This window comes from Mus musculus, chromosome 2, assembly GCF_000001635.26.
Source record: "Mus musculus strain C57BL/6J chromosome 2, GRCm38.p6 C57BL/6J".
NCBI classification, from domain to species: Eukaryota; Metazoa; Chordata; class Mammalia; order Rodentia; family Muridae; genus Mus; species Mus musculus.
Window position 1 is genome coordinate 136595538 of NC_000068.7, and position 27692 is coordinate 136623229.

Below are 27692 nucleotides of genomic sequence, written 5' to 3' on the forward strand. Positions count from 1 at the left end.
ACCAGGGCTGCAGCTCTTTGTACAAAAGGATGTAGCCATCGTTTTGTCAAGCCTTAAATCAAGTGTCCTAAAATAATAGTGTGTGTGTTGCAGGGGGTGGGAGTGGGGAACTGTATTGGATTAAGGCCTGTAAGAAGACACAGGAGTTCAAAGGTGGCCACCAACAATGGCTCGAGCAGTAGGCAAGGGGTCCTGACATGAACCTTGGGCTTGAATAAATGAAGAATTAAACAGAGCGATCAGAATTATAAACAATTAAGCAGTCCTGGTCAAGAACTTATCTGGTTGTCCAGTATCTCAGTTTGGGCTCTGCAAGAATAGCTGAAGAAGTCCTTATTGTTTTAGAGGACAGTTGATTTTCAGAAGAGAATTATTCATGCCTCTAGCATAGTGGGTAATTGCTATCATCTGGGGAGTGATCGTCCCATGAGGTTCTACTCTTGCTAAATCCAAGGTGAATGCAAGTTTTAGACAATGACTAAACTATATATAGTTGCAAACTATACATAGTTATGTTAGCATACTCCCCTCATGTACCTCTGCTTTCCACTTTCTCTACCCTCTATCTGATGAGTTCCTTTTGGTCACTTAGATTTTCATCTACTCTCACGCTGTAAGATTTCATATATCTGTATAAAATGAGAAACACGCACAGCATGTGTCTTCTTGAAACTGCCTTGATTCCCTCCAGTTACATTCATTTTCCTCAAGCAGCATGGTTTCTCTCTTCTTATGTAAATGATACTCTCTGGGTTTGTTTGCAGGGCAGCATGGAGAAATTAAAGGGATGCTTCAGCCCATATCTCTGAAGCCTCGACCCTACCAGTATGTGCTCCAACTAGGTTTCTATTCAGTTAGACTTTCACAATTGACCCACATCCTCACCTTAGCTTTTACCCCAATGATAGGACATTTTTATTGCCTGCAAAGATAGGTTACCAGTGAATAAATTGATCAACTGATTATCTAACTCTACTAACAGAAAGGCTTCCTTCTTTCTTGTGTGGTGCTAAGAGCCCACTGCAAGTGGTTCCAGGAATGGGAGTCAGTCCCCCCTAAACATCAGATTCAACCAAATATTTGAGCCTCCAAACTGGGAGCAGATTTGCTGGGACGCTGAGGCCCTCTAGTGGCTATCTTGGGCTCACTCTCTCTGGAACGCTAGTTCTTCCTAGCCTATTAAAATTTCAACCAGCTCTTGGATTTTAAAAGGAAAATAAACAAATCATTCTTTTGCTTCTCCCTAAATATAGAAAGCTAATTTAGGGCTACTTGGATTCTCAGATCAAGAAATTCACCTGGCCGCTTTGCTATCATCCAGTTGCTTTGTGTTTTAAGGAGCTTGGAAGAGCATGTCTGCTTTTGTCTTCAAGGTCTAAATGCCTTCTCATCCCAGAAATGCACAAAGCCTCTAACTGGTTTGAGTCTGCAGATGAGGCAGGTGTACAGGCCTGGGGGCCATGATAACTTTCTTTTGACTCCAGTCTTCGGAGGCAACCTGGTCAGTGACAGGACCATGAGCTATTACTATGTCTTATGGCTTTGGTAAGTAGGCGAGCTCAGAGTGCAGCCTGAAACTGGTGCTGTCAGCCCTTTCGTGAATCGATTTCCACAGTCCCATGGGAAGCTTTCCTAATATAATTAGCCAGCATTGTGGTTGTATCACCTTCATCTGACCCCTGGGAGCTATAAAGAAGCCCATCATACTCACCTGGCTTTCTTCCCAACCAGACAATTAGGCCATTGGCCAGGAGGAAGCAGAAGAAGAGGAAAGGCCTCCATTTCCATATCTGATGACATCTGCTATCCCCTGGGCTCACAAGAGGAAATATAGGCAATGGTACTTTACTGGGCATTAGTATCTTTTAGTTTACAAGCAGTATCTTTTTCGTTGCACAAATGAGGGCATTAGCACGCATTTATCAAGATCACACAACAAAATAAGCAAATAACTCGTCTTCAAACCCACACTTTTGCCAGACCTGCATCTTATCCCACTAAGCTTTGGGTTTCAGGCCCCTGACTCAAAGATTCATGTGACCATGCCTCCTGGGCAGTGGGTAAAGTGTATGCCTATCCAGAATGTCTCAAAGCAATCTTGCTTGAAATACTATGTCCAAGAGTCTCTGCCTTGCGTGTGCAACCTGGAGCCTTCCTGCTCAAAGCACAATAGTGGACTTTGCAGCATCTGGAATCACTCCCAATTAGCCAGTCCTAACTCCCTGGATGAGGCCTATCCCCAGAGCATCTTGTGCTCTCAGACAACCTAAATTTCTTAATGGAGGTTTTGGGCCAGGAGAACTGAGAGGAATGTTGATTGTGGCTTCTTTAGCCAGCTCCCATGGTATAAGCCACATCCAATTCCAAGTGGCCTGAACTATGTGTATGTCCATCAGATACACTAGTGCTCAGGGGGTGAATTTAGCTCTGCTGTGCACTGAATAAGATGTGACAAACATTGCCTGGCAGTGGCTGAATCATGTGCTATAAAACTACCCTTCTGATGTAAGTCCCTCTGTAGCATGGAGAGGGGCCTGAGTCTGCATGTGGTGGAAGAGTAAGAGGTCAGCCTAGGGAATGCCAGCATGACAAGATGAGAGAGGAAGACAGCATTCCTTGCAGAAATTCTTCAGGCTAACAGTAAGATATCGAGGACCCCAGCCCTGACAGTCACCATAATGCATGCAGCTGGGGTCTTAGTTCTGTCTACTGATTCAAAGTACCTCTTTGCTTAGCTTCCACAGAGACATGAGGTTGGCTTGCTTCCTCATTAGCACATTATTTATAGTTGCTTTCTCTTTTATTTTTCTTGTTCCATTCATTTTGAGGAAAATTATCGAACACTAGAGGCACTTCGTTTACATAAATAAGGGTGTCATGTTTTTCAGAAAAGACTGATACGGCTTTAAATCAGCAAACCTAGACTCTAAATCTGTGCCAAATCTCCTTGAAACATAGGCAAGAGGGCCCCACCTGAAGTTCACATTCAGGGTGGTTGAGTGGGGCTGGCACGGGTGCACATCTAGCCAGTTCCTGGGGGTATGGCGCTGCAGAGCTAGCTACAGCAAGCAGAATCATTGCTCTAATCTGTCAGAATTTGCTTTAATTACACACTTACACTTGTGGTTTTTTATAGAGCTTTTCATTTGTATGAAGCTCTCTTTAACCCTTGAATCCTGGCATGAGGGAATTAAAGGGATATCAGAAACCAAGATACAGAAATATAGGCCAAGGATCTCTCCCAGGGCCGTGGAATCAGCCAAGAAGCAAAACCAGGACTGACATGTTGCCTCGCTCTGAGCTGGGCTGTTTACTCTGCATTCTGCTGACTTGAAAGCTCCACATATTCTCTGGCTGCAGCATCTGCAGTATTCTTGGTGAGCTCTCCATCTCAGGCCAGCTTTGTGCTAAGAGTCCCTAACAGACACATATGTCACCAGCACAGTCTACGAGAACGTACGTACAGGCCTCCTACCTAACAGCTCTGGGAAAACAGGGCTTTGGAAAAAAACAGCAGCTGTGCTGGGCCTATGGAGGAGAAACAGCACAATGACTATCCAGTAGCCTAGACAGGTGACTCGGCCCAGAGGCCCTGAACACAGGAATAAACCAAAACACTGCCAAAGCTGGCACCCTGGCTCTCCTGGCACCTCAGAGGAGGTCATGGAACCTTTCTGTGCCTGACAAGATTATTATATTCAGGGAAAACAATTGTTTACATGGAAGAGAATAAGCATGAACGAACTATAGATTTAGGATAGAGTTTAGTCAATTTCTACTGTATGGCAAATAACCCAGTGCTTTAAAAGACAATTATCCATCACAAATCTTTGAGGAACAGGAGAAATGTGTGCAAGGTCTCTCCCTAAACTCTAATCTACTGGGTTGTCATCTGGGCCATGTTCATTAGCCAATGCAAACCCAAGTCAAGCCACCTCTGCTTGGGAGGACACACAACTTTTTTTTCAATTTTTATTAGATATTTTCTTCATTAACATTTCAAATGCTATCCTGAAAGTCCCCTATACCCTCCCCCTGCCCTGCTCCCCTACCCACCAACTCCCACTTCTTGGCCCTGGCATTCCCCTGTATTGGGGCATATAAAGTTAGTAAGACCAAGGGGCCTCTCTTCCCAATGATGGCCCACTAGGCCATCTTCTGCTACATATGAAGCTAGAGACACAAGTTCTGGAGGTACTGGTTAGTTCATATTGTTGTTCCGCCTATAGGGTTGCAGACCCCTTCAGCTCCTTTGGTGCTTTCTCTAGCTTCTCCATTGGGGGCCCTATGTTCCATCCAATAGATGACCATGAGCATCCACTTCTGCATTTGCCAGGCACTGGCATAGCCTCACAAGAGAGAGCTATATCAGGGTCCTTTCAGCAAAATCTTGCTGGCATGTGCAATAGTGTCTGAGTTTGGTGGCTGATTATGAATCCCCTGGTAGGGTAGTCTCTGGATGGTCCATCCTTTTGTCTCAGCTCCAAACTTTGTCTCTGTAACTCCTTACATGGGTATTTTCTTCCCTATTCTAAGGAAGAATGATGTATTCACGTGTTGGTCTTCCTTCTTTTTGATTTTCTTGTGTTTTTCAAATTGTATCTTGGGTATTCTAAGTTTCTGGGCTAATATCCACTTATCAGTGAGTGCATATCAAGTGAATTATTTTGTGATTGGGTTACCTCACTCAGGATGATATCCTCCAGATCCATCCATTTGCCCAAGAATTTCATAAATTCATTATTTTTAATAGCTGAGTAGTACTCCATTATGTAAATGTACCACATTTTCTGTAACCATTCCTCTGTTGAGGGGCATCTGGGTTCTTTCCAGCTTCTGGCTATTATAAATAAGGCTGCTATGTACATAGTGGAGCATGTGTCCTTCTTACCAGTTGGAGCATCTTCTGGATATATGCCCAGGAGAGGTATTGCTGGATCTTCCGGTAGTACTATGTCCAATTTTCTGAGGAACCACCAGACTGATTTCCAGAGTGGTTGTACAAGCTTGCAATCCCACCAGCAATGGAGGAGTGTGAGGACAGACAACTTGAATGCACACAACTGGTAAGTTATGGCCATGTTTGCAGTTTGCCAGAGAACAGTTTTCATGGTTCAGGCGACTCTGAGATAAAAGGGTGAAAACACAGGATTCTGCCTACTTGCTTGAAACAAAATGAAAGAAAGACTGACAGGAGAGGAGAAACTGAGATGCAGAAAGAAAGCAGGCAGAGGACAGGACAGGCAAGTTAGCTCCGTGTTTAAACAATTTGATCTTACCGTCTACAGGGATCTTCCAACAGCTGGTGTGAGACCGAGGCTTTGCTATTAATATTACCCAATCCAGGAAGGGAGCTGCAACATTGCTCCAGCAATTCACTTCCAGACAGTGGCTTAAGGCTGCTCTCTGGAGACACTAATGACCTACCATTTCAGGCTCACACTATTCAAAGCTACTGGAGTGATGGGAAGTAGCATCTTGACAAGGAATGGCTAGGACTGCTATCCAGGCTACTATATCCCAGCATTGTTCAGGCAAGGGGATAGAAGAACAGGGACCTGAACGGTAGGGCACACACAGGTTCATGCACTGTGAGAATAATAACAATGAAATATTTTCAAGCTTCAGTTAAATGACTCCAGTCAAACACATTTCTTTTAGTCGGCTTGCATTATTTTGGTTGAAGCCTCTATTCTCCTGCAAGCAAAGGTTGCAATGCTAAATGCCACCAAATTGAGCCATTCTGCCTGTAGTTCGGGAAACAAAATGCCAAGCTATGTTCTTGGTTGTCCTTGGAGCTAACAATTACATTGTGAGTTGAAAGGGAGCAAGTGTCCCCAGCAACGTGATGACGATTACTTTAGCCCTACCAAGGCCACTGTGCACTGAAGCTGCCAAGGCAAGAGCATCACAAGTCAGGAAAGAAAAAGAGACAAAGCACAGAGAGGCAGACACAGGCAGCTGCTTCTGCTGAGGACTGAAACTCACGGAGTCATCAGCTGGCTGTGATGGTTAATCATTCCTGTCAGCTTCAGAAGATTTGGACTCAGCTTAGTGCTATAGTAAAGATCCAGTAGAATTAAGTGGAAGGTTGTGAGTAAAATGCTGGAGTCAGTAACCCTGGTCATGAGAAACAAAAGATCTTGCATCTAGGTGTAAGTCAACTAATCTGACCAGATAGGAGACTGGATAGGGCTTGCTTGGAGCCAGTGTCAGCTGACTCTGGCTGGTTCCCATACATTACCCCTTCCTGAGGAACATATACCAGGCATGGTTACCATTCTATATACTGTTGATCTTAATTCATGTAATTGCAAGGAAGAATGGTTTCTACAAAGCTTATACCTGTCCCAGGAAAGAGACTGCCCTGGAGACAGAGGTAAATATAAGGTAGCCAAGAATGGTTGACACATCTTGGTAGCTGTGACAAGAAAACCACAATGTGATCATGCAAACATAAAAGTAAAGAGAACATAATCTAATGAATTGCTAATATATTCCCACAGAGGGCTAAGAGAGTAGTGCCTTTCAGGTTGGCCCAACTAGAAAGACCAGCCTAGACTAAGAGCCAGTAGACAGTCAAGGTCAAAAGCAAATGAAACAAATGAAAGATAAACAGAGAGCTTCAAAGCATGACCACTACCCTAAATAAGAGAATCACACCTAAACAGGTCATCTCTTGGCTGGTACAGGGGTCATGCATAAATCCTGCAGACATTCCATTGGCTCAACATGGGAGATTAGTCAATATCAATAGAAGTTCCTTCAGTTTTTGAACAGTGTCTGCCATAGTCCTATAAAAAGTCCTTAGACGAACAAGCAGCTTGAATGTTCTTTCCTGTCTCTCCCAGAGAATTGCTTGTTTTCTGGAACTCTGCTTTCTGCAATAGTCTTTCTTCTTTAATCTTCTTTTCTGTAATAAAAATTACTTTTAAAACTCATGCTTCTGGGACTGGAAAGATGGCTCAGTGGTTAAGAGCACTGACTGCTCTTGCAGAGGTCCTGAGTTCAATTCCCAGCAACCACATGGTGGCTCACAACCATCTGTAATGGGATCCAATGTCCTCTTCTGGTGTTTCTGAAGACAGCAACAGTGTTACTCATGTACATTAAATGAGTAAAACCAAACCAAACCAAACAAACAAAAAAACCAAAAAAACCTCATGCTTCTGGTTTCCCACAAATTTCACTTTTCTAGTTCCCAAGATAAGGACCAAGAACAGAGGCAATCTTCCAATTCCAGGATACCCCCTGTCTTCATTTACTAGGTTACAAGCCAATGGATATCCTCCTGAAAGTGTTTCAAAAGAAGGTCAAATGGGGATGGAAAATTCACTCTGGGTTGGCTCCCAACTTGAATAAAAAGGCGTTGAGCACAGCACCAGCATTTATTTCTGCTTATAAGTGTGGATGCAGTGTGACCTGATGCCTCCTGCTCCCTGCTACCGTTTGTGTACCATCAAATGGTGAGCCAACCCCCCATTTGCTTTTGTTGGGTATTTTGTTCCATTGGTGAGAGAAGTAACTAATGTCGTCACAAAACTCCTCAGAAGACAGAGTGGTAAAGGGAACAAAGTCTTCTAGATACACACATACAAACACACACACACACACACACACACACACACACAAATGTGTGGAGTGGAGTAGATGGAAAAATGATCAAGCCATAGGAGACGCTTAGTCTTGGGTGTGAGAATACAGATGGGATGAATGTGGTTAAAAACAGGTATCCACTCCATTTAACCTTTCACCAAACGTAAACAAATGGGACAATGCCAATAATGGTCACGTCTTCACAGCAGTTGTCATGTTGCCACCTCTATTTTGAATTTTTGCAAAAGAAATTCAGAAATTATGGGTTCCAGGGCAGGGAATTTGAGGCACTTGAGATATTCTTATTAGGGGGGGAAAAAAAAGCAAGGCCTGTTGCTAGATACACTCAGAAGCCAGCATGGTGGCACAAGGTTTTGCAGAAAGGAAAGGTTGATCTCCATTAGCTTTAATCTGCCTACCAGGTCAGTTGATAGTGGAGAACTTTATGGGAAATAATAAGAAAAAGGCTCTTTTTTTCACGAATGACAAAAAAGACACAACTTTGTTTGAGCAGGGCTTGTGCTGAGGGAGGACTTAAGCTTCTGACCTCATCCACCAGATAAGGCTTGTGTACCTTTGTGGGAAGCCAGCTCCAGATGGTAATAGTCATTAATGAAGGGTCCTGTATTAGCTGCTTTTCTATTGCTCTAATGAAATAGCACTGCAAAAGCAATTTACAGACGAAAGGCTTTCTTTTAGCCTACAGTTTGTGGAGATGGACTCCTCGGGGAAGAGGTGTCTTAAAGCCAGGAACAAGAAACTGATCACATTGAATCTGGACACAGAAAAGAAGCCAGAGAGCACAGGAAATGGGCGTGACAATGAACACACGGAGCCCCCCACCCCAGTGATGTACATAAATGTTCCATAGCATTCCCAAACAGTGCCACCGACTGGGGACCAAGTGTCGAAATACATGAGACACTTTTCGTTCAAACTACCACAGGCCTGGAGGCTTTCCTAGGAAGACAACATGAGTTCAAGAATTAATGTCCTGAGGTCCCTAAATCCCTAAACCTTGTCTTGTTTCGACATTACTGGGGATTATGTGTGAGCTTTGAAATACTTCCTTATCCTGCTGATGCGGTATCAGGAAATTATCCTCTGGACTCTACCTCCCCAATGCCGGAATTAAAGCACGCTCCACAGTACCCAGCTTCTGTGCTAGGTGCTGTGGATCAAAGCCAGGTTCTCATACTTTTACAGGAAATACTCTGTCTAGCAAAGGGATCATTTATGAACCCCTCAAGTATTCACTGATGACTTGCATTGCTTCTTTTGTACGCGTATTCGGCTCCTTAATCTATATGTTGATTAGATGATTGGTGTTGGTGTCTATTTTTGTAATTCTTTATGTATTCTTTAATATCCTGCCTGATGTGTAGCTGGCAAGGATTTCCTTTTTCTTTTCTGTATACTGCCTTAACTCGGCTGATTGTGTAGAGCTTTAGATTTCATGTAATCCCAGTGGTCAATTCCTGTGCTATTGGAGACATTTTTAGAAAGTTCCTATCTATGCTTAAACCTTGAAATGTTTACCTATGTTTTTGTCTTGTAGTTTCAAAGGTCTTTGTTTCATTTTGAACTGTTTTCTGTGCAAGATGAGAGATATGGACCTAATTTCATTCTTCTATATGTGGAAATCCAGTTTTCTCAGCACAAAAAGTTAAAGAGATTCCTCTTGTCCAGTGTATTTGGCATCACAGTCAAAATTCGGGTGACTGTAGCTATGCATTTATATCTGGGCCCTGTATTCTAGTCCACAAGCCTACATCTCTGTTTTCCAGCCAGTACCATACTGTATTACAATACAGTTTGAGGTGAGAGACTGTGGTACCACCAGCTATGCTTTCTGCTTACAACTCCTTCTGTGTAGGACTCTAGCTAAGACTTCAAGCACTATACCGAGTGTGAGTGGAAAGAGTAGAGAGTACCTTTGTCTCATTTCAGATTTTAAAAGACATAGGCAGATTTTCCCATTTAGTGTGATGTTACTTATATGTATTTCACCCACAGCCTTACTTCTGCTGTGATATATTCCCTACTGTTTCTAGCTTCCTCAAGGATGTCTTCAATATTCATCATATTTTTGTGTTATGAATGTTTTGCTTTGATTTATATATGTGTACCATGGGCATATGTGTACTATGGGTTCCCACAGAAGTTGGGAGAGGGCATTAAATCTAATGGCTCCAGAGCACCTCATGGAAGTCTCAACAGGTAACAATCTTCGATCCCACCCCCACCCCCACCTTGCTCCTCTTGAGTTACCTCATCAAGCAGGGCTTCCATGGGAGGATGGTAATGGTGTGGTGAGGTTTATGGTTTAGGGGCTTGGGATAGGTTCAAACACTGTATAAAGCTTATGTTCTGAGCAATAAACTCAGATCTGCACCCTAATGCTGGTCTCTGGAGTTGGATTTCCTAGGATTTGTCACAAATTCCATTGCTTCTCACTCCCTTGGCCCTGTTCTCACAAATAACCATATTCTAGATTCAACTCATCTGTATGATCTTTCAGTTCATATAGAAGGAAAAAAATTACTGTAAGAAAAGTAAGGAAACGATGTAGTTTTTCTATATTATGTTGCCCGTATGTTGTCCGTAGAGCATTTTTCTTTATTAATGATTGACATGGGAGGGGCCCAGCTCATGGTGTTTCTGGGTATCCATGGACAGGTTGTACTGGGTTATTTAAGAAAACTGAACAAGAAAGCCACGTGGGAGACAAGCAGTAAAATCATCCCCCTGTGGCCTCTGCTTAAGCGTCTGCTTCCAGGTTCCTGCTTTGCGTTCATGTCTTGACTCCTGCAGATTACTGACTGTAATGACCATAATTACTAGGTTTATATAAGCCACACAAACCCTATCCTCCCCAACTTGCTTTGGTCATAATGTTCTATTGTAAGAATAGAAACCCCAAGAAACATTGTAATGATTTATAATCATATTGTTTACTTGACTATTATTATCTACCCATACCACTGAGTAACTATATTTATGGAGATAAGAAATATGATTTTCTTGTTTTTTGTCATATCACTAATACATAGTACACATATGATGATTTCTTCTATTAAAAGGATAATATCCATGTCAAAGTTCTTGAACTGGTTCACTCTTACCTTTGACCTCACCCTTGACATATTCTTCACTCTAGGTATATAATCCTTAGGACATTGTTATGGGTTAGATGTGGTCTGTCCTTCAAAACTGTTCTTGTATTCAAGGGTTGCTTGCCCAGTGGGGATGCTGTTTGGGGGAGATTCTAGAAACCTTAGGAGGTGATGCTTAAGCAGTGTGACTTAAGTCCCTAGGGAAAATTCTTGAGGACTAGATCTTTTGCAGGGGCACTTTCTGTTTTCCTGTTTCCTATCTACCCTGAGAGGAAAAGACTTCTCCCAGTTGCTGCTATGGCCACCATAATATTCTGCTGTGCTGCAGGGACTTTATGGAACCAGCCATGATGGAATGAGACTTATTAAATTGTGAGCTTACCATAAATTCTTCTCCCCTTAAGTCTTTCTTCTATCAGATATTTGGTTATAAGGACAACAAATCTAACACAGATATCAAATAAGAAGAGGCTTAGGGACCAAATTTAAACCAAGTGTATAGTTAAGCACCATTTATTTAATATTGAGTATGTGTTAACATGATTCTAAGTTCTTCATGGATTTACTTTTTAGATCTCACAACATGCCTAGGAGATTGACAGTGTCTATGTTCTCCTTTTGTAGGTTAGAAAGCAAAATAGTCGAGAGGTTAAGCAGTTTTTTAAACAGAATACTGGTGCTAATAATAATAGGTATCAGCTAGTATTAATAGCTAATAAGATACACTTAGTCATAAATCCAGTTGAAAATGTCACCAATTGCTCCTACCGTTTGTTGTCCATTGTCTTAATTTGTCATTGCTCAATGGATTTTGGATGGTTTAGCATGTGTATTCATCATGGCCCCAAGCTGAAGAGATAGAAGTGACTCGGGAAGTGCACTTCTCATAAGAAATCATTGAGACAAAATAAGGCCTCTATGTGGGCTTCAGTTCACATATTTTCCACAGTATCATATTGGCCCAAGCAAATCACATGGCCAACTCTAACATAATAGACTAACAGAGAATATTTTACTCACAGTGGGAGAGAAAATGGTAATAAATAATTTACTGAAAATATCCAGAATGATATTGATTGATATTTATAATGTCCTAAATATATTGTAAATACACTGTGTTCTCAGTACCAGTTAAGCATATATGTTAGTAAAATGCTTAATTTTCATAAATATAGGAAAAGAAATGCAATAACCTTGAATGTTTGGTTGTAAGAAACCAAAAGCATAAGCCAACTCAGTATAACCTTTCAAAGAAGAAGCCGACACAGACACTGAGCAACATGAAAACCCTTGGTAACTGGATCTACACTTTCTGTCTCTCAGAGACTATGGCATTCTGGTCCCATCTACCCAATTTTCATTTTTCTGTAGAAATTCTTCTTTTACATTTTGTTCAAAGTTTACATGGAAAACTACATTCTAAAATAACAAGAATGTATACCTCTGCCACCCAAAATTTTATTAAATCAGCTAAATTTATGTATGGGTTACCTTGAACTGTATGTTAACTTCTGGATTAAACATTGGTACTGAAGGATGATATAGGGAGATGAGATTAATTTGTATCCTGGGACTGATCTTATGAATGTAGCCAGTTCTCTAAATTGGACTGTAGAAATAGAGCAGGCATAAAACCCATCTATACAGTTTTTGTTGAAGTGCAGCATACTTACAGAAACACTCATGAATCATATAATTGCCAGTCTGTTAACATTGTTATTGATATAAGCAGAGCCTAACTTTTAAAAAGACTAAAACACCTTTAGACTGTATTACAAAAGAGAAGGAGCTAAAGGAAACACACAGAAGCCAATGTAAATTTTTTTCTGAAAAAAAAAAAAATCCTGAGGAAAAAAAGTCTGACTACAGAAATGAAACAGGATAAGGTGTGGCCTGAGAGTGGTCTAAAGGAGAGCAGGCATTGCAGAGAAAAATAAAAATATGGCCTAGGGAACCAAAGGCGACGTTGGGAGGTACTCATAAGAAGTAACAGTATTTTCCTGCCACTACCTGAGGGAGCTTCAAAGGACTGCAAGAAATATATATGGAACTTGTATAGAATTCTGATGGAAAACAAAGATGAACTTAGGCAGGCGGGTCATGCAACGCACAGAAAGCCCTATCCATCCCCAAATCATCTCACAAAATACAGACAGGGACCTCTGACTAGGGCATAATAGCAGATAGTCGATTACAGTAAGACAGTTCTCATTTGGCAGGATACAGTTCCTTAACTTGTTTGAATTATGGAGATTGGAAAAGAGATAACTCATAGTACGGGAGAAAAACTTGCACTCCAATGAGAAGAATTACTGTCTCAGTGCAAAGTGACTTGCAGTTCATGTTCTGACGTACTTTTACTTTTTTATTATTTACATTTTAGGTTATTATTTGCAATTTTCTTAGACTAGCTTGTGGTTAGGTGCTTCATTAGTTACTTTTCTGTTACGGGGATAAAACACAATGATGGAACAATATAAGGAAGAAAGGTTTTATTTTGGCTCATGATTCCACAGGGATAGATTCCATCATGATAGGCAAAGCATGGCATGACATTGGAAGCTAGATGGGGGTTGGGGGGAGGAGTAGGAAGCTGAATAACCATAGTTCCATTTGTGTGAGCCAATGTCCCAAGAAATACAGCAGTGTTAGATGGTTACACACCACAAAGGTCACAAGTGTAACACAGGTGAGCAGGGCCAGAAACACCATAGGCTCATTACATATTTGCATTTGACTTAGTCTCTGGTCACTATAGGTCACATTTGTGACTTCCCCTAACATTCGTTTTCACAACCCCATGGGAACCATAATTTAATAAAACTGGCTTTAAACTAACAACCTTATTTCCTTCATGAAACTTCGGTTTTGATAGAGTCAAACAGGGATAGCGTACCCAAGCTTTCTTGTCAATGGGATAATTTAAAGTCCTGTTCATATATGAAAGTCACCTATCAGCTAGGATGTCAGCTGAACACTTACATATGCATCTGTACATGACTGTGACTTCTCCTAGCATGATAGCCAGGCTGTCAGGTGAACATCCTGAAGGAAAAGGCAGACATTTGTACCTTGTATGAACTAGCCTACAAGGCACACAAGATAACTGCTCATAACATGTCTACCATGGAGACATGCATGAGGGAGACATACATGGAGATTTTCTAAGCTCAAGAGAAGGGAAACAGTCTTGCACTTTGAGTGAAGAATGACAAAGTCTGTGGGCATATATTGGAGTAGAAATGCTTATATGATTTTTTTAAAAATCTCTGTTTATTCTTCCATTTTCCCCTGGAGACCTTTCTGGAATTTTTTTTTCAATTACTGTTGGGTTTGAGATGTTGTTGTTTGTTGTTGTTGTTGCTGCTGCTGCTGCTGCTGCTGTTGTTGTTGTTGTTGTTGTTGTTGTTGTTGTTGTTCTTTGGACTAGAATTGGAGCCTTATACTATGCCAAATCCCATGATTTGAAAATTAAATTGCACATTTGGTACAACATGTTTCAAAAACATTTCACAAAAGAGAATTTCTAAATGAAGATAAATGGCCGTTATGGTCTCTTCCAAAAAGGCATTCACAGAAAAGTGCTGTTTCCCAAGATAATTTACAATTATGCGTTGACCCTGAACAGGGAACTCCAATCTCCCTCTATAAAACAAGACTAAATATTAAGGGGAGGCATAGTGCCCTTATCAGTTCTAATGCTTTTCAAAAACAAAATAAAAGGAAAAATAGTGAAAAGGCATGACTCCATAACAGGGAGAAGCCAAGTTGTTGCTTGTGCAATATTTCAATGTTGTGCAGTTTTCTTGATGACAAAAATAATTTACTGACCAAATGCTTTTTTGAGTTGCCTTCACTGAAGAGGCGCTGCATGGTTTTCACCAGCCTACTATGATTAAAAGCACTGATAAACAGAGCCTTTCTATTTAGATTGAAAAGCAACAATTAAGCATCTCTGTCTATAAATAGGAGGTAGCTTCCCATCTTTGGATCAAGGGAACACATTAAAAATCTTAGGTCCAGTGCCCCCAATTTATTCTACACTATGAGCCAATACATTGTCAAATTCCGATCTTAAAAATGACATTTTCATACAAGATGTAAGTAGGTAAATTATGTCTCATTCTAGATAAGGACTAAATAGCTGAAGCCAAGAATCGGTATATACCCTGGAAATCTAAGTATATAGTCTTCTCTATCTTTTTAAAAATTATTTTTTCCACTATAAAGTTATGGTTTGCCTTGGCCAACTATCAAAGCTAGCTCTCTTTTGTTTGGAAGGTATAAAAGAAAATGATAGGTTTAAGAAATTGAGTAGAGAAGATAGAAAATATAAAATTATTTCTTAAGATTTCTATTAATACAAATATATAAAAATGCAACAAATCAGATATCAACAAACCAAATAATCCAATTCAAAATAGGTACAGAGCTAAACAGAGAACTCACAACAAGGAAATCTCTAATGCCCAAGAAGCACTTAACAAAATCTTCAATGTCCTTAGTCATCAGGGAAATACAGATCAAAATGACTCTGAGATTCCATCTTATACTTGTCAGAATGGCTAAGATCAAAAACTCAAGTAACTTTACATTCTGGTGAGGGTGTGAATCAAGTAGAACACTCCTCCATTCCTGGTGGGAGTACAAATTTATACAACTACTTTGGAAATCAATTTGGTAGTTTCTCAGAAAATTTGGGAATAGTTCTACCTCAAGACTCAGATATACCATTTATGGGAATATACTCAAAAGAGACCCCAATATACAACAAGTACACGTGCTCAACTAAGTTCATAGCAGCTTTATTGGTAATAGTCAGAAATCAGAAACAACATAGATGCTCATCAACTAAAAAAATGGATAAAGAAAATGTAGTACATATACACAATGGAATGCTATTCAGCTATTAAAAACAAGGACACGAAATTTGCACACAAATGGATGGAACAAGAAAATATCATCCCGAATTAGGTAACCCAGACCCAGAAAGACATGTAACTTATAATTGGGCATTAACCATAAAGTGCAGGACAACCATGCTACAATCCACAGACCCAAAGAAACTTTGTAATAAGGAGAGCACAAAGGCGATGTGTGATTCTCACTGAGAAGGGAAAACAGAATATTCATTGGAAGTGGATGGAGAGAGAGAACTGGGTGGGAGAATGTGGGGAGCCAGAAAGGTCAATGATACCACAAAAAGACCTACAAGTCAATTAACCTGGACCCATGGGGGCTCACAGAGACTGAACCACCAACCAAAGAGCATGCAGGGGCAGAACCTAAGCCCTCTATACATTTTGTAGTAGATGTGTAGCTTGATCTTCATGTGGGTCCCCTAACAATTGCAGCAGGGGCTTCTCTGACTCTGTTGCCTGCCAGTGGATCCACTTCTCCTACCTGGACTGCCTGGTTGGACACAATAGAAGAGGAGGTGCTTAGTCCTGCTGGGACTGGATGTCCCAGGGTGGGGTGGTACCCAAGGGCAGGGGATAATAGGTGGGTAGAATCTGTGAGGGTGGGGCTGGGAAGAGATGAGGGAGGGGCTGTGATTGGGATGTAATATGAATTTTAAAAATTAGGGAAAAAAAAGATTTCTCTTAGTAGAAGTAAAGAAACCAAAATTTGGGCTTGAGATATGGGCATTCAATATTGAATATGTTTGAGTTAGCAAGTCTTTCATTTCATCTATAGCCAGATATTGAGTTTTCAGTATTCATTAAACCACTTCCTCTTCTGCAAGTAAAACTGCTCAAAGACCAGGATGTCTATCTAGCCAAGAACTGGGCCATGGCAGAGCTAGGATTCTGCAGTTCTTATGACTTTTAATGTAGGAATTAGTGAATGAAATTATTTGGCCATTTTTCATGTTTTGTTATTTTCAATATAAAAGAAAGCTGAGCTCAGTGAGTTTTAAATAAAATAATAATTATTATAATTATAATTATTCATAGGGTTCAATATTTCAAATAAAGGATAAATTTCCCAAGGTGGTGAGATTTTTCTCATCTGGAAATGTGGATCTGTTTTGCTCCATACAATTCTGAACAATTTTTGTAGTTTCCAACAGAGTGGGTATCTAAAAATGCCTTAGACCATTGCAGCTTTGAAAATATGTGTATCTTCCTGGTACTTTGTACATAGCCTGTGTCTCCCAGTAACTTACTAACTTCTTGCAATGTGCTTTTGTGGATGTGCTGGATATTTTGTGTCACATGCTTTCAACCTCCTCTCAATTCTGTGTCAAGGAGGCTGACTTGTGTGTTTGTTCATTAATGATACCTAAAACTTCAATTTGAGTTTGGCTTTTGGAGACACAAATAAATACTTGACAGAAGGAGAATAATAAACTTAAGTTTCATTCTCCCTACTTTATTTCCTGAAGAGTAAAGGAAAATTCTCAAATCTAGATTAGCCAAGCCAAAGAGATGTGAGTGGAAATCATGACTGTGGGGTTAAGCCCACAGGAGTGATTTTTATAATATACCCATAGCTATCAAATATAAAATATGATACCTAAAGGGAAGGATTTAAAACAACATTTCATCCAAAAGTAGAAATTAAAATGCTCTTAAGAAGTACAAGGATGTGATACCAAATATCAACTGGGACTAGTTTGTGGGAAGCCACATGTGCCGTTGCTGAGTGGCACTGACTACTGCTGGTCACCACGCATAAGATTGGACAAACAACCAATGTGTACATATGCAGTAAAGTTTTTTGCAAAGACACTGCCTGGCCCAGGCATGATAATGAGGTTCTGTAAGGTACTGAGAGTATAACCAATCAGATGTGAGACATGCAAATGAGGTATGATAATGAGGTTCTGTAAGGTACTGAGAGTATAACCAATCAGATGTGAGACATGCAAATGAGGTATGATAATGAGGTTCTGTAAGGTACTGAGAGAGAGTAGCCAATCAGATGAGGAACATGCAAATGAGGCTTAGTGCATAACCAATCCGGGTGTGAGACACGCCTCTCCTAGGCCTATAAAAGCAGCACCAGTTCTGGGCTCGGGGTCTTTTCGCCTCTACAATCAAGCTCTCCCAATAAACGTGTGCAGAAGGATCCTGTTGCAGCGTCGTTCTTCCTGGCCAGTCGAGCGCGCGCAAGACTAGTTGGTGGAGTCAGTTCCAGAAACCGAAGCAAATGCAAATTGTCAGGTTCTTCTAGGGTAAGAAAACTTCATGTATGCAGGAGAAGGAAGAGACTCACTCATTGTTGACACCAAAGCACAACTGAAGTTCTCTTAGCCATTACAGGGTACTCATATACCCTGGCTGAAGACTTAACAGTTATTTACTTAAAACCAGATCAGAGAGCATGGAATCTAAAGAAAGAAAGAAATCTCTCACCCTGGACTGAGTCTTAGCTGCTAGTAGATTAACCTGGGAAACTCCAGTATAAATTCAGATTGGGAAAGCTAAGATACCCATATAAAACCTGTTTTTGTACTAATGTTCTTCCAAAGGAGTGGAAGAATAAATTAAATATTGGTAGACATAAAGGTAGATAATAAGAATCATTGACACACAGCTAGCCAGAGACACTATTCAGTAAAAAATACTAAAACAGATCGAGAAAGGAGGTTGGGCATAGTGACAGAATGAATACACTGAAATGAATTAAAGGAAGCAACACAATAGTAATTCGGACAGAACTTCATTAAATGAAAAGAGTCTGACAGAAAAAAAATATCCTAAGAGCAATAGTTAAATAGCAAGAAGAAATTAAAATCATTCATCCAGAATTGAGATAATGGACAAATGAGCTTGATTTATTGCTGGCTATTTATTTACTGCTGACTATTGATAAATTTGATTTACTGTTAGCTATTCTATCTTCTTCCATAAGAAAATAGAATTCAAATATATTGGTATCAATTTAAGTATACAGATAAAGGAAGTGTCCTGTGACTTATATAGGGTAGTGTGATTTTGAGTTACTTGGGAGGAAGCCAAATATATTAAATCAATTTTAAGAATTTGTATGCTTAGGAAAACATTAAAATTTGAAACTTCCAGACAGGAAGACAAAAGGAAGAGGAGGAAGAAGAGTAAAGGGAGGAGGAAGAGGAGGAGGAGGGAGCTAAATAAAGAAAATGAAAACATGTAACATAAAATAAACCCAAATAAAAGAATAATCAAAATAAATATAAAAGTTTTGACCATTCCTCTAGGAAGATTACCAGCCTAGATTTTTCAACATACTAATACGTTTTCCAATGGCTGTACCTAAAATATGACTCAAAAAGGTTGAAACTAAGGAAATGGAAAATGAAAGTTAGTCTTTTTTTAAGATATTTTCTTTATTTACATTTCAAATGTTATCCCCTTTCCTAGTTTCCCTTCCAAAAATCCCCTATATTAACATGATAATTTAAATATTCAATGACATTGAATTCAAGCCAAACAACATAAAAAGAAACTTTATGTAGTAATGAAAAGAACAGTCCTTTATTTGAATGGCTAACACTCTGACTTGAAATATAAAGAAAACCTTACAAAATTATGAGATAAAATTGAAAAGTCTACCATCCCATTCAAGGTTTGAAAATATCTACATGAAAAGCCAATGTAGTCAGAAGAAAACATCCATTTCTAGTCTAAAAGCACACAAACATTAAAGCTATTTATAGCTAAAAACAGGTTGCAAAGATGTACACTGATTTTACCCAGGGTCACAAAGTTTGTCTGAGTCAGATACAGGATGAAAATTTCCAGCTCCTATGACTAACCCCCATGCCTATACCATCTTACAATAAGCTAGAAAGGAGAGGTTTTGCATTTGTAGACATGGCCAGGCATTTTTAGGCCCATGGGGTAGTGCTAATGAGACATGTCTATATTATCATCATGTTCACATTTTGTGGGTCCCAGTTGCCTTTTCAATAAGCTTTTCCATGTCTTTGTGTATCTTGCTGCTAATTATCCATCTTTGATTCTATTTGAAGAAGCACTCTTGATCCCCTGGGGTGTTCAAAGTTCTTACCCTTTATATCTTTATTGTGATTTGGAACTGAACTGTTCTTCAAACTCCATATCCTAAGGGTGTGGTCATGAGTCTATGACACTACTGAGAGATGATGTTAAACTTTTAGTAGATAGTGCCTATAGTAGGAAGTGAGGTGGCACGGGTATGGCTTAAAGAAACAAGAACCCTGTCCTCCTTTCATCTCTCTCACCCTTACTTAGGGAATCATTCTACTACATTCTTTTACATGGGGTTAGTCAAAGGAGCTTGGAAATGATGGTCAGTCTTGCCACAAGCAACAGGACAAACTAGATATATATTAAAATCAGTTTCAGAAATCCACACAGTCTGGAAGAGTGCTCAAGTGGTCTTTGTTTGTGGACTGGGCGGTGTGGGAAAAATGAAATGTCAGATTCTTTACCTGTAATCTTCACTTCCAAGTTTGCCTGGACACCTGGCTGAGGTTGAAATTCTGCTGGGGATTTATTTTTCTGTGCTCTATGCCTAATTTCTCCCAAGAATATATTCTCAATAGCTCCAGCTATACCTGAGCTCTTAACTTGAGAGATTTGTATCTGTTATGTAAGTTTCCTCTGAGACAGAAACATTCCATCCTTCAGGATGCTCCTCCAACAAGGAGCTCCTTCCTCCATCAGCTCAAAATGGCTTCAGGAAGTTCCTGAAACTGACCAGACTCATTGGTTGCCCCTTTTTGCCAGAGTAAGCTATAAAAGCAGAGAGTTCTTCGCAAAAGAACATGGCTGAGTTACAAAAAAGACTCAGGCCAGACCAGCTGCCAGCGAGAGAAGCAGAAATCAACTGACCTGCCTGGAAGAATTTTAGGTCAGAGTCACTTGAAAAGGACATTCTACAACCTATTGAGCTGCCTACAGGTGGAGCAATATGTTCCGGGTTTCCAAGCATTTATTTGCTGTTACCCGTGCTAGGGTGGGCTTTGGTGGTGTAACTGTTTTTTAGTCTTCTGATCCTGTAATTAACCTCTTACCCATACTCCTATAAATAACCCAAATAAAAGTTGTCATTCACCAAGATGAACTTTGATGGCATCCATACTTCAGTCTGCAGTGAGTAGACGTGCAGCATCTCCCTAGGAAAAGCTTTTGTCACACAGGAGCATCTGGACCACACTAACATGAATTTAAAAGAACAAAGAAAGTAGGACATGGAGCTAGGGAAAACATAGTTTGGTGGCTGAGATGTTTTTTCTATTCTATCTTTGGAGACTTCCAATTTTACTGGGCACTGGAAATTGTATGTATAGAATGTCTGCAAGCAAGGTAGAAATAAACCTACTACAGAAGTAGACTTTGGGTAAAATTTTAACTGAACAGCACAGCTTTCTGTCCTCAGCAGAAACTTATTGAGATCAACATTAGGCAACTCCAGAAAATTCTTAGTTTACAGTTCTTTAAGGTGCTATTTCTCTTTCATTCTTTCTCCCCCTCCTCTTCCTTTTCTTCCTGTTCCTCCTCTACTTTTCCTCCTTCTCCTCCTTGCCCCTCCTCCACTTTTATCCTTTTTCACCCTCTATCAAGACAGTCTTCCATCCCATCTTGGCACCTAACATGCAAAGAAAACTTTCTCTGGGCCATAGGTCATCATGCAAGCAACTGCTTAGATTTCCCAATTGGTTTGGGGCATTTTTCTTATTACCTTTTTGCTTGTTTTTCTATAGTGGGATTTTATTCTGTAAACATTAGATAGTTGAGCTAACTTCAAGTTTATGGGCTTGCACCACCACACTCTAATGATTTATCATATGCATATGTGTGTGTAATATCACCCATCCACCCCTCTTTCCCATAATTTATCCAATTTTTAGCCTTTAGCTTGTATCCTTCTTTGTTGGGTTTTATATAGAAATTGAAGGCCAACCTAAATAAGGGAAAAAAATCCCATTGCCTACTGTGATTTACAAGGATAATCATATAGTAAAATACTTGCAATTTCTTCAGTGCATGCTGCATGCTATTTTGCAGGAAAAAAAAAAGAAAAAAATCAAAGTTCTACTCTGAAGATTAACATCCTTAGACTCTCATGACTAATAACTGCGTAAGCCTTACCACAAACAGATGAAAGATCAGGTGAGTCAGACATGAGCTCAGACCTCCTAGGTAGAAAAAAAAATCACAATCCTTTCTGAACTAGATTTGCTGGCCCTGGTTCTAGCGCTGGAGAACCTTGTTCTTCTCCACCTCTGCCCTGATTAGATGAGAGCTTAAGGCACTAATGCCTATCCTTAGCCTGCTTATTTCCCCTGCAGATAATACCTGATACTCAACATATTCCCAGCCTCCCAAACCTGCCATTTTCCCCAAAGACAGAGACGAGGATTCTTCCCTGAATTCAAATTTCTTAGGCTTCGAAATCATGCCTTCCCTCTGTCAGCTGAAACATATTTCCCAGAATTAGAGCCCAAGACAGGGAAAATCTGAAACACATGATTTATTGAGAAAGGGAACTTAAAGCACATTTAATAGAGGGAGAAGGGGAGGAAAAATAGGAAGTGTAGGGCAAGAGTCATGTGAATATGTGTGCCCAGGGAAAATCTAAACTTGGTCTCATCCAGAAAAGACACGACAGTATAAATCATTAATCACAATGTCACCCCTGTGGTGCACACCTCAAGGCAAAGGAGGTGTCACTTTGACTCTATCAGTTAATCATTGCTATAGGTTTGGATGGGGGAAATGTAGGAATTGTGATCTAGGCATCAACTTAGGTCCCTTTGAGGTCCTCCATCAGCCTTCAGAAATGAAGACTCACTCAAATATCTACTACCATCAAAACCCCGGGTTCTAAACACAGAGTATGAGGTGGGGGAGAAAATCAGCATTCAAATTCCCTTTTTTGCTAATCCCACCCCCTGATTCTGGACTCTGCTGGAGTCCCTCACTCAAGCTATCCAACCCCAGATACTTTATCTTTACATACAGGCAGGATCAACCACATGGGCGCCTAGCCCTTTATTAGTCTTCTAAATCTTTGTTGACAGTTACCAAGACTCCCCAGGTGCAGCACAAAAGTCAACAAGGAAATAAAACAGCAGCTGGTTTATTCCATGGGGATAAAACTCCCTGCTTGAGTAGCATCTGGGTATGTGCCCACAAACCTCAGGGCACTGCTAGTCCCCAGGGCTCAATGAAGCTTCCATTTTAATCTCTTTTCCCAGCCTGTCTGTGTACACAACACTTCTCCACATCTTTCAGCTCCTTTGTACCACTATGCCTTAGGGAGCTACGGCAAAAGTGAGCAATGAACCTGTTCTACCAACTTTGACAGCCTGGAAGGCAGACATTTGATCCAACTACTTGCTGCTACCTCCAACAATCTCTTGGCAAAACCTCTACCATCTCTTTCTGTTGTTTCCTTATTCCAAGGCTCATATCATCTGATGTTAAACCCCTTATTGTAACAACCCCAATAAAACTCTCTAACCAATCTTATCATAAACTAAAAAGTATTCAAAGGAAGCCATGCAGAGGGCCTGAGAAAAATATGCTCCCCATTGTCACTCCTGCTTGCTCATTTAGGGTATGGTGTTTCAAACCACATTTTATGGCACAAAGGTTAACTATCCTATGAGGGTGACAGTTTTGGGTCCTATTTGTGAAAACTGCTTCATTGCTGAATGATCCAAAGAAGCAAGAGATTTAAGATCTCTTGCATCAAATTTCTCCTGTCAAAGAATGGTACCTAATACATAATTGCTGTGAGACTGACAATAAGCAATCTCTGCATTGTGGCATTATTAAACATTAGTTCTAATTCACATTCCATCCAATGAAAATTCTTTTGGATGGAAAGATGTAGGTCTGTTTGTCTCTGACATCCTATTATAGTTCATTAAAATCCTATCCATTAGGTAGATATGTAGTGAAAGAAAGAAACAGAAGAAAGCTCATGAGAAGTTGTATGTGGCATATTCTACTGAATAGTCACAGAGCCACAACTAGGTAGAGAAGAGTCTAAACAATGTAGTCTAGTTGTGTGCCCAGAAAAAAAAAAAAAAAAAAAAGGAGAAGTGGACCAGGAGCCAAACAGATAGGTTGAAGAATACCAGCGCCCCAAGATGGGCTGAGCATTGTCTCCAGACTGAAAAACATAAGAGATTTAGAGTAGCCACAGGGGTAGAAGAAACCAAGAAAAAGCAGGTCTGGTTCCAAAGATTGGTGATATGTAGAAAACCTCTCTGTTCTATTTCTGATATGTCCAAGAAGTACACCTGTCTGATGAATACCCTGGAGGAGACAGTGTAGACAGAATTAAGACAGAAATAAAAGGAACAGAGAAATGTTCACCCAAGAAGGAGACAGTACACCCAAAGAAAAGTCAGAGAGTCGGATTGTGAATGTAGACAGGATATTGCATAGAAATGAGTAGAACTCACAAACAAAACAAAATAAAACAAAACCAAAAACAAATGTTCAATCTGATCTTTAACCATAACAACCATTGTGCAGATCATAGAGAGCACAAACCTTCGTTAAAATTACTTCATAGAGTTACCAAACCCTGGAACAATTACAGCAGTCAAAGAGAAGATCTTGACACCACGTTAGAGTTAGGAATTTCAAATAAATAATGCTGAAGCATCCATTTATTAGGGACCCAAGGTAGCATGATATACTTAGAGAACTGGTTATTTGCACATGTCCGTTTCAAACTAGAACAGAGTGGACTGTGTTGAACCACCTCCTATGCCTCCCTTTCCCTCTCCCCCTCCCACTACCCTCACCCTCCCCCTTCCCCTTCTCTCTCCCCGTGTGTGTGTGTGTGTGTGTGTGTGTGTGTGTGTGTGTGTGTGTATACATGTGCATGTGCATTTAATTCTATCTGCAAACACTATGTTTTTAAACCTTACATTAGTGTCCTGGCGACATTAGACTGTTGTAAGTAGCTTATCTAAAGTACTCAGTACTTCTGTTGATGGCACATTAATCCAGTCTTGCAGCATATTATCACAAAAGCAACCTAAGTCAAGAAACAGTCCCTCTCCATCTTCATCTTATAGAAAATAACAACCTGACCCTTGCCTCTAAAAACACATGCTTCCCCAGCTCAAACATGGCAGACTCCTAATTCTGGGCCTCCATGTCTCTTCATAGAACTTGACAGGGCTTTCTCAGCTCAGTTTTAACTAAGGTCAAGGGTATTTACCTATATTTTCAATGTTTGATCAGTGTGCCTGCTCTGAGGTATTTCTGAGGTAATTCTGTTTAAGTAACTGAGTCATTTCCTTCTAGTCAGAGCTCACAATTGATGGCTCAACACGGAGTGGGCGTGTGCTATTGCAGGTCGTTCTGTCCTTTGTCTCTCTGTGATTTGGTGTGCCCTGATGGATCTCTGGCTATGCTCATGCTCCTTCCTGTGTCTTATACATTGTTCCTATAGATTTTTGTGTAGCTCATTCCGGCACAGTAGATAGGACCTAAATCCCAGTGCTTCCAAAATCCCAGTGCTTTATCTAATATACTAGGTACCTCTTTCACCTCCACCTTGCTCTGCTTTCTTTCTGATCTCAGTGTGTATCACTCTGCTACTGTAGAACATATTCATTGGCACTCATTATTTTCCCATGCCCTGTGTGGATAAACCTTATAAGGGAGTTGTTTTGTGTTATTCACTGTGATAAGGCTGGGATCATCGGGACCTTAATATTTGCTTGAACTGGCACTATGTTCTATCTGTTCTACTGCTATCTGTCCCTTAGGAATAAATGAATAAAAAGTTGACAGACACACCTACAGAAAAGCTGGCATCAGGCAGCCTGTGCTCCCCATAATGGAATATTATAAACAATGCATCAGCCTGTAAACTCAACTTGTTTATTATGTACTGCACAGAGGGAAGTTAGCTAGTCATGGTGAGAAGTCTTTATAGGGGTGCATTCTGTAGTCATCCACAAGGAGGAAGCGGCAGTTGCTCATTCACACGCTATCATCATGCCCACACAGACCAAAAGAACACTTTGCCAATTCTGAGCATGATTCCGAAGGGAAGGCTTTGTCATTCTCACAGGTCTAAGGCATGGTGTCTTCGACATAGCCATGCCCATGTCTACAATCCATATTCACTCAGGATTTCTTCTGCTCTTATGCATTCATGAAGGCTTCCTCACTTCCGACACTACCCCTGTTGGTCCTTTGCTTGAACATTAGTCCCAGGTTATTAAGTTCAGCCCTGCTCACTCCCAAAACTAAAATCATGCATTGATAGAGAACTACATATTGCCTGTGTGCTTTGGAACAATATTTGTGGTTTTCTAACTTAGAATTTAAGTAATTTCAGGCTTTCAGAAACATTTGCTGTAGGTAGCTACCCTCGGGACTCTACTTTTCCTATAAAGTATACAAAGGTACTGGGGGAGATCAAGCAGCTTTTAATTAAACTTTAATTCATTTCAGTAAGAACCAAAAATGTCACGAAGTATTCTCTCAGTCCCCTGCTAGCTTTGTAATAAAAATGGACAGAATAGATTTCCACTCTGCTCTTGTAACTCTTCTAGAAAGGTGGTACACTTTCTACTACATACATCAAAGCTGTATGTGACTGGTTTGTTTTATGTAAACTAGTTACCCAGCACAGCTCAGTACATATTGCATAAGTGTCTATTTAATGAACCCAGTAATCAGACATTGAAATATATTTGTTTTTTTAACTGTGTAGAATCTTCAACCTTAAGAAAATGGCCCAAGAAATTTATAAAGGAGAAAGTGGGGAAAAGTCTCAAAGATATGGGCACAGGGGGAAAAAATTCCTGAATAGAACAGCAATGGCTTGTGCTGTAAGATCAAGAATCGACAAATGGGACCTCTTAAAATTGCAAAGCTTCTGTAAGGCAAAAGACACCATCAATAAGACAAAAAGGCCACCAACAGATTGGGAAAGGATCTTTACCAATCCTAAATCTGATAGGAGACAAATATCCAATATATATAAAGAACTCAAGAAGATAGACTCCAGAAAATCAAATAACCCTACTAAAAATGGGGTACAGAGCTAAACAAAGAATTCTCAACTGAGGAATACTGAATGGCTGAGAAGCACCTGAAAAAATGTTCAACATCCTTAATCATCAGGGAAATGCAAATCAAAACAACCCTGAGATTCCACCTCACATCAGTCAGAATGGCTAAGATCAAAAATTCAGGTGACAGCAGATGCTGGCAAGGATATAGAGAAAAAGGAATACTCCCCCATTGCTGGTGGGATTGCAAGCTGGCACAGCCACTCTGGAAATCAGTCTTGCTGTTCCTCAGAAAGTTGGACAGTACTACCAGAGGATCCAGCAATACCTCTCCTGGGCATATACCCAGAAGATGTTCCAACTGGTAATAAGGACACATGCTCCACTATGTTCATAGAAGCCTTATTTATAATAGCCAGAAGCTGGAAAGAACCCAGATGTCCCTCAACAGAGTAATGGATACAGAAAATGTGGTACATCTACACAGTGGAGTACTACTCAGCTATTAAAAACAGTGAAATCATGAAATTCTTAGGCACATGGATGGATCTGGAGGGCATCATCCTGTGTGAGGTAACCCAATTACAAAAGAACACACATGATATGTACTCACAGATAACTGGATATTAGCCCAGAAACTTAGAATACCCAAGAAACAATTTTCAAAACACATGAAACTCGAGAAGAAGGAAGACCAAAGTGTGGATACTTCTCTCCTTCTTAGAATGGGGAACAAAATACCCATGGAAGGAATGACAGAGACAAAGTTTGAAGCTGAGAAGGAAAGAAGGACCACCCAGAGACTGCCCCACCCGGGGATCCATCCCATAAATAACCCCCAAACCCAGACACTATTGCATATGCCAGCAAGATTTTTCTGACAGGACCCTGATATATCTATCTCTTGTGAGGCTATGCCAGTGCCTGGCAAATACAGAAGTGGATACTTACAGTCATCTATTGGATGGAACACAGGGCCACTAATGAAGGAGCTAGAGAAAGTACTCAAG

At 40.3% G+C, this 27692-nt stretch overlaps 1 long non-coding RNA gene across 1 annotated transcript in view; it reads right to left on the reverse strand.

Annotated features, from left to right (window-relative positions):
* Gm32659 overlaps positions 1-27692 on the reverse strand; it is a 186579-nt gene that overhangs the window by 67778 nt on the left and 91109 nt on the right. The window lies entirely within an intron of this gene.